This window comes from Cucumis melo, chromosome 1 (assembly GCF_025177605.1).
Source record: "Cucumis melo cultivar AY chromosome 1, USDA_Cmelo_AY_1.0, whole genome shotgun sequence".
Lineage (NCBI taxonomy): Eukaryota > Viridiplantae > Streptophyta > Magnoliopsida > Cucurbitales > Cucurbitaceae > Cucumis > Cucumis melo.
This window is the reverse complement of record NC_066857.1, coordinates 33,596,311-33,609,640: the sequence shown is the minus strand read 5'-3', so window position 1 is coordinate 33,609,640 and position 13,330 is coordinate 33,596,311. Positions and strand designations below refer to the sequence as shown.

Below are 13,330 nucleotides of genomic sequence, written 5' to 3'. Positions count from 1 at the left end.
GCATTTTCAACATATTTAAGATATTTAAATAATAAAACAATCACAAACCCAAGCTCCATGCTTAAGGGTTAGGCAAACGTGTTTTCTACGCTAAAAAGCAAAGTAGGCATGATATTTATTCTAAGAATAGAGAATTTGAAAATTTTTAAAATTTAGGCATTTTTGGCAAAATGAAAATTTCCCAAAGAACATGGAACATGCAAAGCTACAACCCCACCCCCACTTAAAGTTGTCCTCAAAGCATGTTAAGCAAGATTCTAAGGATGGAAAAATAAAAGAAAGGGAACAGAAAACCTCCCCTTGCTTGCAAAGGTTCCAAGTTTGGTTATACTTCATTTCCCTTTATTCCTACAGAAAGAAAACAAGAACTTCTATCAAATTTCATTAAAGAGGTTAAACTAAAAATTTAAAAAAAAAAAAAAAGTTCTACAAAACTTGAAAGAAAGCAGTTTGCATTGTTAAAGATCGATCATGCAACTGTATTTTCCCTAATTTTACACGGATCAATGACCAAAGGTTTCTCAAATACTTTCAAACCTCACCTGGAAAATCATCAAAACTTTTATTCCATAAGTCTTATCTTTGTCCTTATTTGGGCATTGTCCTTACTCCAAGAACAAAATTGATCGTTCAAACATGTCACTTTTAAAAGTTTTATTTGTTTTGTTCTTGATATATCCAATTCGAAGATAGTCTAGTAAAAAAAATTGTATTATCTGTGAAAGATGAAGAACTTTTGGTGCTATTTCCAACCATCACCTAGTTAAATTCTATCTAAAATGCAATGAAGTCTAGCATCAAAGTCAATTTATGATTTAATGCAGTGAGAAATAGTTAAGCTTTAGAATACTATCATCTTACATAACTTAAAAAAAAGAACAACAAAAAACTCCTTTATTTTCAGTTAAAGGAAAACACTTACCTCTTATCACGCTATTCCTTCACTCAACAGCATTATGCTCTTGGTCTGTCCTCAAAGAACAATCTTGAAATTACGAAAAAGAAAATCAAATTCAAATATAAGATCAAAGCTAAAATGAAAAAATTATTCGTAGAGATAAAAATTTAAGCATCTTCTAACACTACAAGAGCTGCGAAAGAGCCCTTTTCAACCTCTACAATAACTAATTGAATGCTGACCTTCCTACAAATGTGCATATAATGGTTCAATTCAACACAAGCGAAGCTTTTCTGGTATTTTTAAGCCAGTTTCTCAACCTAAGTGGAAAAAAGGATTCATTTCTCGAAATCAATTTATATCTAATGTTTTATAGAACTCGTCAACACTATTATGTGTTAATATCATTCTAAGAGAGGTTACACATGGATGATGGGTCAACAGAACTGCAAACAGTGTTGCTGAACATTCTAACGTCTAAAAAGATAGATTCACATACGACTGCAGATTGTGTGTCTATATATACGTACCTATTTAAAGAGAGAGAAAGAGAGATTTTATTTGTTAATGCACTGTATGGAGTTCATCACTCAGTTCTTAACCAACATGCAAACTTTCAACTCATAAAAAGTAAACCAAATTTTATGTCAAAGTTCAATCTCTCCTATAACAATTGCATAAATTTCTCCTTCCCCTTCTTATCGAAAACTATGATACTTGCTCTCAGTTCCACCCATCCATAATGTAATTTATAACATTTAGTACAGGAGATAGATAAGCCATTACCTCACTTTCTAAGAGTGCAATCTTGTTGGTTGCCTTTTCATGTATCATTTCAAGTTCGTCCAACATCAATTCCATCATCTTATGCTCCTTCAAAGCAGCCTGGAATTGTTTTTGGAGCTCCTTTCTTTCCAGCAAAACATTATCAAACTCGATTTCCAGAAATTGAAAAAATTGTTGCAACTGCATGAAATCAACCATTATCAAGTATAACAAGGGAAAAACAAATTTTGTATAATCTGTCCAAGTAGCCTATGTGATACTCCAATACTACAATCACTTATTGACTGAAACTAGTAAAGTTCCCAGAAGCCACCAACCCATGTAACCAGAGAAAATTCAATTGTCAATCATATGAACTTTCAACTATAGTCACTTGAGACTGATGAATGAAAACGAACAAACAAAATGTTGAACTACACTTGTCCAACTGATGGTAATAAGTAAAATAGTTCAAACTATTGTTCAATAACTCAGGCTGCAAAGAACTCAATGGTACGATTCTGCCTTTCGAAGTCTTAAACAACTTACTAACGTAATATTTTATGCTTTAGAATATTAAGGATTCTCTAATCTTTACTAGAAACACCGTAATTATTTGATCGTTCCAAACTTTTCACTTTAATATCATACCCATTTATGGCTAACATACTAGTTAAAAGTAGTTTGAGTACTCAGTTAACTCCTACTTGCAAGCAAATGAGAGTCATGGAGATGTTGTCTATAAAAAATCTACTACCGTAATTTGAAGAATATTTTGCTTTATACATATTTTCCACAAAGACAAACCTATGATAAAAAAAACAGAGAAAAGAAACACAAACAAAATATATCATTGTTGAACAAGAACAGATGACAATCAAGAAACAATGGAGCGAGAGGGCTAACCTGCCTTCCCCTTCGTAAAGCAGCTAAAATTCGTCCAGGAAGAGAGAATTGCAATTATCCACACAAAGTTGTCCAAAATATGTTTAAGTGAAGACTGACCGAGGTCTTCAACAGCTTCAACCAAGTTTGAACAACAACAACAAAGGTTTTCAAGATAAATGAGCATGTACGCATGAAAAACGAGAAAGGCCTCGTGACCAATAATATTGTAACATTAAGGAATTCTAAAGAAAAGCCATTGAACCCACCAGTACCACTACCTTTGTTGCTGAACTACATGCCAATGACCTTTCCGAAGCTGTAACCAGATTTATTGAACCCAGTTCTGCAAAACAAACAAATCCCTTCAACCAAACTGGACCGAGGAAGCCATATAATCAATTGAGCAGGTAAGAAGTTGATACCAAATTTTCATGAAAAGCTATTCACTAAGATAAGAACTTCATAACAAAAGGATGACAATGAACCTTTTTACTAACTGAATCGTAACATAAAAGACGAAAGAATAAACTAGTATTAAGAATAAGCATGGTTATGACATTATGTATTATCTCACCTTGAAGCATGGTCAAAGATTGCTTTTTGAAACCAGAATACGGATCGATCTTATGCTTTTTCATGTTTATGACATTTTGTATCTTCCCTCCTTTTCTCTTACAAAATTCTAACTAAATCAATCTTTGAGTGTAGTGTAATCCATCTAAAAAAGATGAAAATGCTAAAACAAGCACAAAAGTGGCGATTAACGTACATGGCTTGTAGGCATATAAAGGAAGAGATTGAACGCAGCAAATAGCCTTTACTGTAGATGTTCCTTTGGAAATGAATTCATGGTTCTTAGGTAGGTTAGCTTTCTTCGAATTTACTCTCCTTGAAACTTCAGAACTGGGTAGCTTATGGTTTTTATTTTATCATTTGGGTGGAGTGTTGAGATTTTATTGTAATTATTTGTTTCTATCTTTGGGATGTTTGAATTCCTCGATTGGAAGTTTTCCGTAACTTCCTTAGTTCCTTGGTAATATTTTCATTTGATCAACAAAAATTTTCTGTTTCGATGTTAAAAGAATCAAGGTAATAATGGGACAAATGCGGATAGGGAGAAATGCAAGAGTTCTTATTAAAAGAAAGGGGATGGGGAGAAACTATGGCCTCTGTCAAGGTTCCACCTTCAGTTTGGTGAACTTTTTCTAACTCACGAGCCCCTTAGTGCATAGGATTTTAGAATGTTTTCCCTTCTCTTTTTACTTTAAATAGTATCAAAGAAACTTTTTAGTTCTTTTTATGGGGGAGAAACTTACCTAAAGAGACTTAACAGAGTAACAAAAGAATGCAGCACTAAATGGTGGTTATAACGGAAAGCATGCAGCATTTTCTTTGGCGATAACAACCTCCACTTTTAGAGATATTCCTTTGTTTTACTTGTAACTTTATCCTTTCCCAGCAAGGGTTTGTGTTTTATTTTCATGTATGGTTTGCCTTCTACTTCCCTTTAACAAGCCCTTTTGTAGTCCTTTTAGTGCACTCATGACCTCACGTTAAATGTTTGTTTTCTCCAAATTAAAGTTGTGCCTTCATTAATTCATTAATGAAATAGTAATGAATAAAGGAATGGAAATACCTTATACTACATAAAGCTTAGGGTTTAAAAGCTGTGTTTCTATCTCATACACACACAAATTACCTCAGCACATATTCTACTAACGGTTGAAACGGTTTCTACTGGATGTAATCCACACAATGTCTCAGCCCCAAGAAGAATTGCATCACTTCCTGCAAACTCATGAGAAGACAGGTTATAAAAAAACGTCATACAATCATATCCCCTGTCAAGAATGGAACTAAGAACCCTGATTCATACTAAATAGAATGATACAATTGAACATAAAATAGATAAATTTTAAAAAGTTCAACCCAATCTTCAGCATCATTAAAAAGAACCATGACTTAAAAAATCCCTACATCTTCGGTCTTTAAACAATAGAGATTTAAAAATTGAATAACTCACCATCAAGTACAGCATTGGCAACATCAGTAGCTACTGCACGTGTAGGTCTCAAGTTGTTAGTCATGCTGTCTACCACACGAGTTAAAACAGCAGGCTTTCCAGCCATATTACATCTATAAAGGGCAGTTTTCTGAAACAAAAACACCTGTAACAATGTAGAAAACAGAAATAATCAATCCTAACGTAACCATGGTAAAGAATACGAGTAAAAAGTGAGCTGACAATGACTTACCTCTACACTTTCAATCTTTGCAAATATTTGAGTTTGGTTAAGGTCACCTAGCTTAGAAAGAAATTGTCGAGCCTACATAAAAATTTAATTTAGCAATCAATATCCTCTATTGTAATAATCAACATAGTCAAATCACCCACAATTGATCATTTGTTTAAAGTGAAGACTCAATGCAAGGAAATAATACTTGTCAAACATCTTCCACATGTCTAGCATGTGACAGAGAGAGGAAGTCAATCTTGTTTTTTACTCCCCACGTAGCTATGATCTAAAGTCACCAGTCAGCATCAAAAAATACTATGAGCTACCAATCATGTTAAGGTTGTATAAGCTAATTGCAAGCAATCAAAGAGACTTAACAGACATAACAAACAGGAAACTGAAGAATGTTACTCTTTGCCTTTCTCAGTAAGTGTTGGAAGATCAATGTGAATTTCAGCAGCATGCAAAGTGTACATTGTACCAACCAACGTGGCAGAGTTCTTTACCACACAACCAACATCATCTCCTTTCACTTCGAAAACCTGATAAATCCCCGACAGACATAACTCAGCATAACATCATTTACCACGATTCCTTACAGTGAAAAAAAATTTGAAGATCCCTACCAATATGCCCCATTACCTCCAACCAGACAGATGTTTCACTTCCAGTAAAGAGGTACTGACCAAGAAAAAGGGTGTCTCCTTTCTTAACGACCTATATAAGAAAATTTCAAGTTTAGTAATATGAAGGAGATTATTGTATAATCAATGCAGTGAATGAAAGAACGCCCATCTTTTATAAACTTTAACTTTGCAAAATATCTTATTTGCATAAACTAAAGAATATTAAAATCTTAACCTCTTATCAATTTTTAATGAAAAACTCACGTGTCTTGATACGATGCAATTTTGACTGAGTAAATTGCATCAGGCAACAGACACGATGCAGACAAGTAATTAAATCATTAGTATAGTCAGTTAACATTAGTTTAGTTGATGATTTTAGATTAAATAATAGTTTGGATTTATTTATTTGTTTGTTTTATTTTCTTGTATAACAACAAATAGCCACTTCTAGAAATATACGAGGGGCTTTTCAATATCAATTTAAAATAAAACTTTAATTCATAGAAAGTTTTTCCTGAACTTCAGGGCTACAGATTTTCCTTGTTTGGCTGTGGATTTGGCATGATCTAAAATGTTCCACAAGTAGTATGAAGTTTTATAGTATTTCCCAACCTTTGAAAGTCCACCATAATTTGTAGGTAGCAGCTCCGAAGATGCCTCTAGTTCTTGATTGGGTGTTAGAACAACAAACCCATCTTCCTGAAGAGAGATAGATTTCTCACTTTAGTAACCAACACCTCAGGACCCGCTGTATCCAGCATAACCTGAAAAAAGCAGAAGAATTAGCTTACTTATTCTTTGGCCAAGTTACTAAGAAAATGGTAGGAAAGTTCAAATGATAAAATATACACTCAAACGTATTAAAAACGAACGTACAGCACAAAGTTTCTTGGTGCTTTTAACAGCAATCTTCAAATTTTCCAAAGTCTCTTGATGGTAATCTGGACTGCCCCATGAAATGTCGAACCGAGCAACTAGCAGCCACCAAAGAAAGAATAGAAAAACAAAAGTTCCCTACTATAACTCAAACGCATTACCCACTAGAAACAAAGGGAGAGTTGCTAAGGAAGCCAACCATACCAGACATTCCAGCCGTCAAACAAGCAGAAATAACTTGTACAGATCGAGAGTTAGGACCCAGAGTACCAACAATCTTAGTCATTGTAGGAAAGAAGCTCCAGAAAACAAGAGGGCAACAAACAACAAAATTTCAAGGGGCCTCAAATACAAGAAAAAAATGCAATCTTTTCAAGATATCCCAAACCTTCACTCCTAACTTCTCGATCAAATCTTATGTTTCCAAAACTCGTAAGCTTATCAAAACTAGTAGTAAAGCTTGTTGAAATTGATCTCAATGTTCTCATGAGCGTGTTTCTTCGATAGACGAAGGTTTGCTTTCACTGTGTTGCAGGTGAAAACTTTCTGGACTCCTGGACAGGGGACAAAGCAAGTGGAACAGATGAACCAACAAATACTTCTACTATTTGATTTTGAAGAAGAGAATCACAGGAGATGGGGTACATCAGAAGAATTTCAACCGCACACAGAAAACAGATAAAAAATAGTACAGTTGACAACCCAAGAGCCATTTAACTGAAATATTTCCTAAATGATTAGCTGGTAATTATTTTATCTTAGAAGAGAACTAGAATTCACCCTGGTCTATAGACAATACATAGAGAAATGACAATATGATGTGAGCAATTGTTACTAAAGGAAAAAAATAGTTTACTGACAATGAATTGAAGTAGTCTTTCCTTTGTAATTGAATAATTTAAAGAGTGATCTAATGAATGTTATAAAAAATAAATGAGGGGAGAGAAACTCGACCATGGAGAGAAAATGGACAGTGAATGAAGTACCAAAAAAAACAAACTAGCTAATGCAGTCATTAGTTAAAATAAAACCATCTTCAAAAGTAGTCATAACTCAACCAAATGGCACTATATTTTCTATAAACCCAACTTCTTTTTACTTTAGAAATGTTCAATTTGTGTTAGTTCCTACACACAAAAAGGTTTCGAACTCCTGAAATGGATAGAATTACAGGGCTACAGGTTATAGTATTTTTGTGAACCTAAAGCAATTATGAAGCATAACCAAGTAGCAAACACAAACACAAACACTTGATGAAACTTCTAACAGTCACAAAAACTTTGGAAGTTAGTAGTGCAAAGAAAGAAAGTGAGAGGAGTCAGTTCTGGCTTAAAAAATCCCTTTTGACGCCTTCCCAACTTCCCGGATGCAGTTGAACCCCTTGAAAATGACCATAACTGACTCAAATTACAGTAAAAAATCAAATTGAGTGAACACATGGCAAGTGGGTTCAATTCCTTTTACCACAGAAAACTATAATACAAGTTCTTTCACTTCTTAGAACCCAAATTCCACAACCACAGTTATGCAAGAAGAAGAACAACAACAAAAATGCCTCTTAAACTCCAACGAGAAATACAGAACTTGAATTCCAAAAGGGAAACTTACCTCCGTACTTCCATGGATAGGGGTGCACTTAGGTGCGCATATTAGCACGAGGAAGATAAAAACCTTCATTAGAAGCCGAGTAACGTCTGCCATTGTGGATACACACTCCTCTGTTAAATTTTCTACACCAGATTTTACATCTTCTCTAATCTGTGAGATGATTCAGCATAAGACGAAATTAATTTTTCATATTACAGGAAAATATCATTTCACCACCCAAATTAAAACAAAAATATACCAAAACCCCAATAATCACACCACGTAAACTACCTTCGCAATAGAATCAGACAACCCAGGGATGGAATTCTCAAGAACGGTCTCCATACTGAGCTTCCGCTTAAGTGGGTTAGAAGAGAGAGCAGGCTCTTCAACTTAGTCGGCGAGGGTTTGAAATCGGGAACCATGAATTGGGATCGGACGGTGAATCATTTTCTTTGGAAGACGATGTAGGTTTCCGAGGGGTCTGCCGCCCTTGATTCCGGCGCCGTTAGCGCTAGGAATAGAAGATGGCAGTGGATCGGCGACATGGGTATGGGTTTCTTGGGTGCATGCTTCATTTTAGAGAATGGAAATTGAGAGATAGGAAGAGTGAAGACGAGGAAGACGAGGAAGACGAGGAAGACGAAGGAGACAAGAGAGCGAGAGAGAAGGGGAGGAGGAGAGAGAGGGAGAGGGGAGAGAGAGTGCCGTTGAGAAGAAACGTGAAGAAATTATAAATGAGAGAAGCTGTGAAGGGAGGGTTTCAAAGGAGAGAGAATAAAGGTTTTTTTGAAATTTGAAATAGTGTTAATAGGACTTCTACCGTATAAAGAGCAAAACATTTATTTGTAAACATAAATAAATCTAAATGTTCTGTGATTTTTTTGTTTCATAAAACGCTTTTAAATTTTAATTCAGAATTTATAGGAGCAAATGTAGAACTAATTTAAAATAAATAATTCTAAATATTCTTAAACTTTTAAAATTATTCAAAAATCGTTACTTTTAGATTAAAACCGTTGAAGTTTTATTTCAAAAATACCCTTAGAACTTAAAAAGAGTTCAAGAATATTCTTCTTAATTTAAATTTTATACCAATTTTCTCTCTATCTAAAATAAAAACTTAAATTTTAAGTTAAGATCATAGTCTTAATTTAATTTTTTTATAATTATTTTCATAATTAACACAGCTAATTAATTGTCAACTAAAAATTATATTTGACTATTAACACTCTTTTTTGTTTGACTAATTATAGTATGTTTTAAAGGAAAATTTTCGTTTTGGAAATTTACTCTGATTCTATATGAATAAGAAATACTTTTCTCTAAATTATTGACTATATAATATCAAAGCCATTAGGGTTTACAATATCGTAGTGGGTGGTTTCCTTTTCCATTAGAGTTTAAGTTTAGGACATCGTTGAGTAGTCGGACTCATAATAATGTCAAAACTGCTAAAAATATTTACAAAATAGAAGTCTATTTGATAGTTTTGAGATCTCACTTTCATGAAAATATTAATTTCTATGAAAATTTAAAAAAAAAAGTGATGTAAGTTGTTATAATTAATTAATGAAACTTCTACTGTAACTTAATTAGACTATATATGATTGTCATTTTTAATCACAGTTTCTATAAAGTACGATAACATTTAGATATCTGTTGTAAATGGATGCCTAAACATTGATACAAGAACATAATTTGAAAAAATGGAAAAATAATTATATTACAAAACAATATAAAGTTTAGAAATATTTGAAGGTGTAATAATGAGAAAATTTCTTTTCTCTCTTACTTCCTTCTTTTTATGTACAGTTTTTTTTTTTTTTTCTAAAAAAATTTGGTTTATTCTTTGTATTTTTTCGGATCAACCATGCATCAATTCACTAGGTGGAATGTAAATAGCAGATGTTTCTTTATTATTATTACTATCTTACTTCTTCTTGTCCATAAGTGAAAGAATACACACTAGTTACATATCATATATGTAACCAGAGAATAACCATAATGTTGGTTGTATAATAAGTGTACATATAAAAAGAAGATGACCACTTTCGTTTTGTTTTTTTTTTTTTTTTTTTCTTTAGGATATTTCAATAGGAATTTTCATCGGAGTTAGACTTCGCTTACGTGAATTGTTATTTTGTGGTTTATAAAGATGTTAAAGCATAATTTGTCTTTATTTGGTTAAGAATTTATACTTTGTGTTATATATTACAAAAGTTATCCTAATATTATTATCGTCAATACTAATGTGTAGACTTGTGCATGCTTTAAAATGATTTTTTTTTCTTACAAGGTTTTACAAGAATCCATTGGACTCTTTGATTGAATTATAAGAAATTTCGTAAAGTTAGTGGAAAATTTTTTATTCCAATGTATTTATTTGAGGCTTGTTTAGATTGTACTTAATTACCGAACTTTAGTTACTAATTTGATTGTATTTGTCCCTTTGGGAACATTCCATAGGCTATTTGTACTTAAAAAAAAAACGTTATCTATGTTATATATAAAACGTTATCTATCTTATTGTTATATATGAAACTTTTTATTTACATGTTAATCAGTTGAGGGTGAAAATTATGTGTGTAATGACAAGATTTAAAGAAACTATACAAAACATGTAATACGACATTATAAAAGTTGCATGTATGGATTATGTGACAATAAGTACATGTCGTATCGTGATAGAACATTTGTTGACAAAAAATATTTGTCGTGATTCAAATATTCTTGACAATAAAATGTCACGATTTCCATATTCTCAACCGAAAGAAAAAAAATCATTATATAACCTTCTTTAACGTTTTATAATTGTCATTAATAGACATAATAGTACAAAAAATATTCAATTTTGAATCGATTGATGACAATTATTATATATCATAATATATTTCACAAAATTTTATAATTATCGATAATTATTTTTTTTATGATACTTATTTTTCATCTTGAGAAAACTAATTGTGAAGTTTTTTCTTTTGATAATCCTACCTTTACCAGTGATATAATCATAATGAATGCAAAGAGTTCCCCACACAAGTTCTGATACTGAGGGAGCCCAACGCATTTTACTCGACCTATCCGGCTGGACTCTAAGGGCTAGGCAGGTCTGGTTTTGGTTAGGCCAAAAGCGAAGTGTTCCCCACACAAGTTCTGATACTGAGGGAGCCCAACGCATTTTACTCGACCTAACCGGCTGGACTCTAAGGGCTAGGCAGGTCTGGCTTTGGTTAGGCCAAAAGCGAAGTGTTCCCCACACAAGTTCTGATACTGAGGGAGCCCAACGCATTTTACTCGACCTAACCGGCTGGACTCTAAGGGCTAGGCAGGTCTGGTTTTAGTTAGGCCAAAAGCAAAGAGTTCCCCACACAAGTTCTGATACTGAGGGAGCCCAACGCATTTTACTCGACCTAACCGGCTGGACTCTAAGGGCTAGGCAGGTCTAGTTTTGGTTAGGCCAAAAGCAAAGAGTTCCCCACACAAGTTCTGATACTGAGGGAGCCCAACGCATTCTACTTGACCTAACCGGCTGAACTCTAAGGGCAAGGCAGGTCTGGTTTTGGTTAGGCCAAGAGTGAAGAGTTCCCCACACAAGTTCTGATACTGAGGGAACTCAACGCATTCTACTTGACCTAACTGGCTGTACTCTAAGAGCTAGGCAAGTCTGGTTTTAGTTAGGTCATGTTTTCAGCAGCACATATTATTAAGTATGTACAGTGTTCACAATATTCATATAATAGATTGCATACATTTTACTCATTTCTAAGCTATTAAAGTACGCATTTTCAACATATTTAAGATATTTAAATAATAAAACAATCACAAACCCAAGCTCCATGCTTAAGGGTTAGGCAAACGTGTTTTCTAGAATTGCTCAGCGAGGTCTAAAATCAACAAAAGTTTCAGAAAATCACAATTACTGAAAGCTCGAGTTCAACAACATAATGGAAAAAACATAACCCTTATATAATATAAATCTTTAACAAACAACGCACGCAAGGAAAAGACATAGAGAGAGGGGCGGAAAGACCATGGCCTCGTTGTGGCAGTGGCGACAGGTGAAGATTTGGTCGCAGCATGGAGCTCGGATTTTGCACCGTCTCCTGTAATGCTCGCATCTAAATGAAATCGAAAAGAAGTCACAAGTGAAGGTAGCAATGAAGAAGAAGAGGAAGAAAAAGGAAAAAGGAAAGAGATTGATGATACCCATATTGCAATTTCCCGAAATCTTGTTTCATGGCGGATTGGGGCAGAGGGAAGTGTTCTTCCATTGGAGATCGTCTCCTTGTTTGAGTTCTTCGGTAATAGAGAACAGAACAATTGGAGTATTAACAGAATATTTATTAATTAATTCTTTTACAAATAATTTTTAAGGAGTAAATAAATAAAAAGACTATTTTCGAATATAGACAATAAATTTCTTTTACCTCATTTAAAGTTTTTTTTTCTTTTTATTTTTGTTATTAAAAAAAAAAGTTTGAGGTCTTTTCAAAAGTATAACAAGGTGGCAAGTATTTAGAACAATTTCGAAAACAAAAAAGCACCGACACGCACCGTGTAAAATACAAAAATGACCCATCAATCACGCGTTGTAATATATTTACGATCGTTTAGCGATTGTTTAGATATGACTATAATTTATCATTTCAATTATATCGTTTAATTTTGTTACTCCAATCTAAATGATTTTTTTCAAGATTCTTTAGAGGAAACGAAGAAAAAAGACAATGGAAAGATTAAACGACATAAAAAAAGAATAAAAAAAGAAGAAAGACAATGAAAAGAAATCATAGCAGAAAAAAAAGAGAGAAAAAGAAGAAATACGACGGAAAGAAATCGCAGCAAAAAAAAAAAAAACGAAAGACTACGAAAGAAATCGCGAGTAAGAAAAAATGATGGAAAGACAAACCTATAATATTTAAAAAATGACTAACTTTATGCGCTCTGTAACCGTAAATAGTTTGATGTTTTGTTACATGAAAGTTTTTAAAAAAGTTTCTTAATAAAAATTAAGAAAAATATTAAATTTTTAATAACAAAAAAAATACTAATTTATAGTCTCACGTTAACTTATTTAAATCTTAAATTATTAGACACATTTTCAATTGTATGAACCAAATTTTTTATAAAATATTTACAAAATATATTAAAATTTTTGATTTTATACATTAGTGACATTTATAGAATTATCATTGCTAAATTCATACATTTTATTATATTTTGTAAATACTCTTAGCAGTTTTATTATTTATAATAATTTTTAATTTATAAGTATAAATTTATCCTATCTTCTTCATTTTATTTTATTGGTTAAATTATAAAAAACGCTTATAAACATTATATTTTATATAAAAAATATCCTTAAATTTTTAAAATAAGTTTAAAAAAAAGGCCTTATTGTTAGCTTTAGATTAAAATAGTTAGTGTTCTATGTAAAAAATATTTGT

At 32.8% G+C, this 13,330-nt stretch overlaps 1 long non-coding RNA gene and 1 pseudogene across 1 annotated transcript; both read right to left on the bottom strand.

The window, feature by feature from the left end:
• Nucleotides 1-921: 921 nt before the first annotated feature.
• LOC127150323 (pyruvate kinase 2, cytosolic-like) lies at nucleotides 922-8,646 on the bottom strand (annotated as a pseudogene).
• A 3,108-nt stretch (nucleotides 8,647-11,754) lies between these two features.
• On the bottom strand, nucleotides 11,755-12,223 carry LOC127150322 (uncharacterized). Its single transcript, XR_007822562.1, has 3 exons — nucleotides 12,090-12,223; nucleotides 11,914-12,001; nucleotides 11,755-11,767 (listed from the first exon to the last, which is right to left on the bottom strand). It is a non-coding gene; the product is annotated as an uncharacterized LOC127150322 (long non-coding RNA).
• Nucleotides 12,224-13,330: the final 1,107 nt, after the last annotated feature.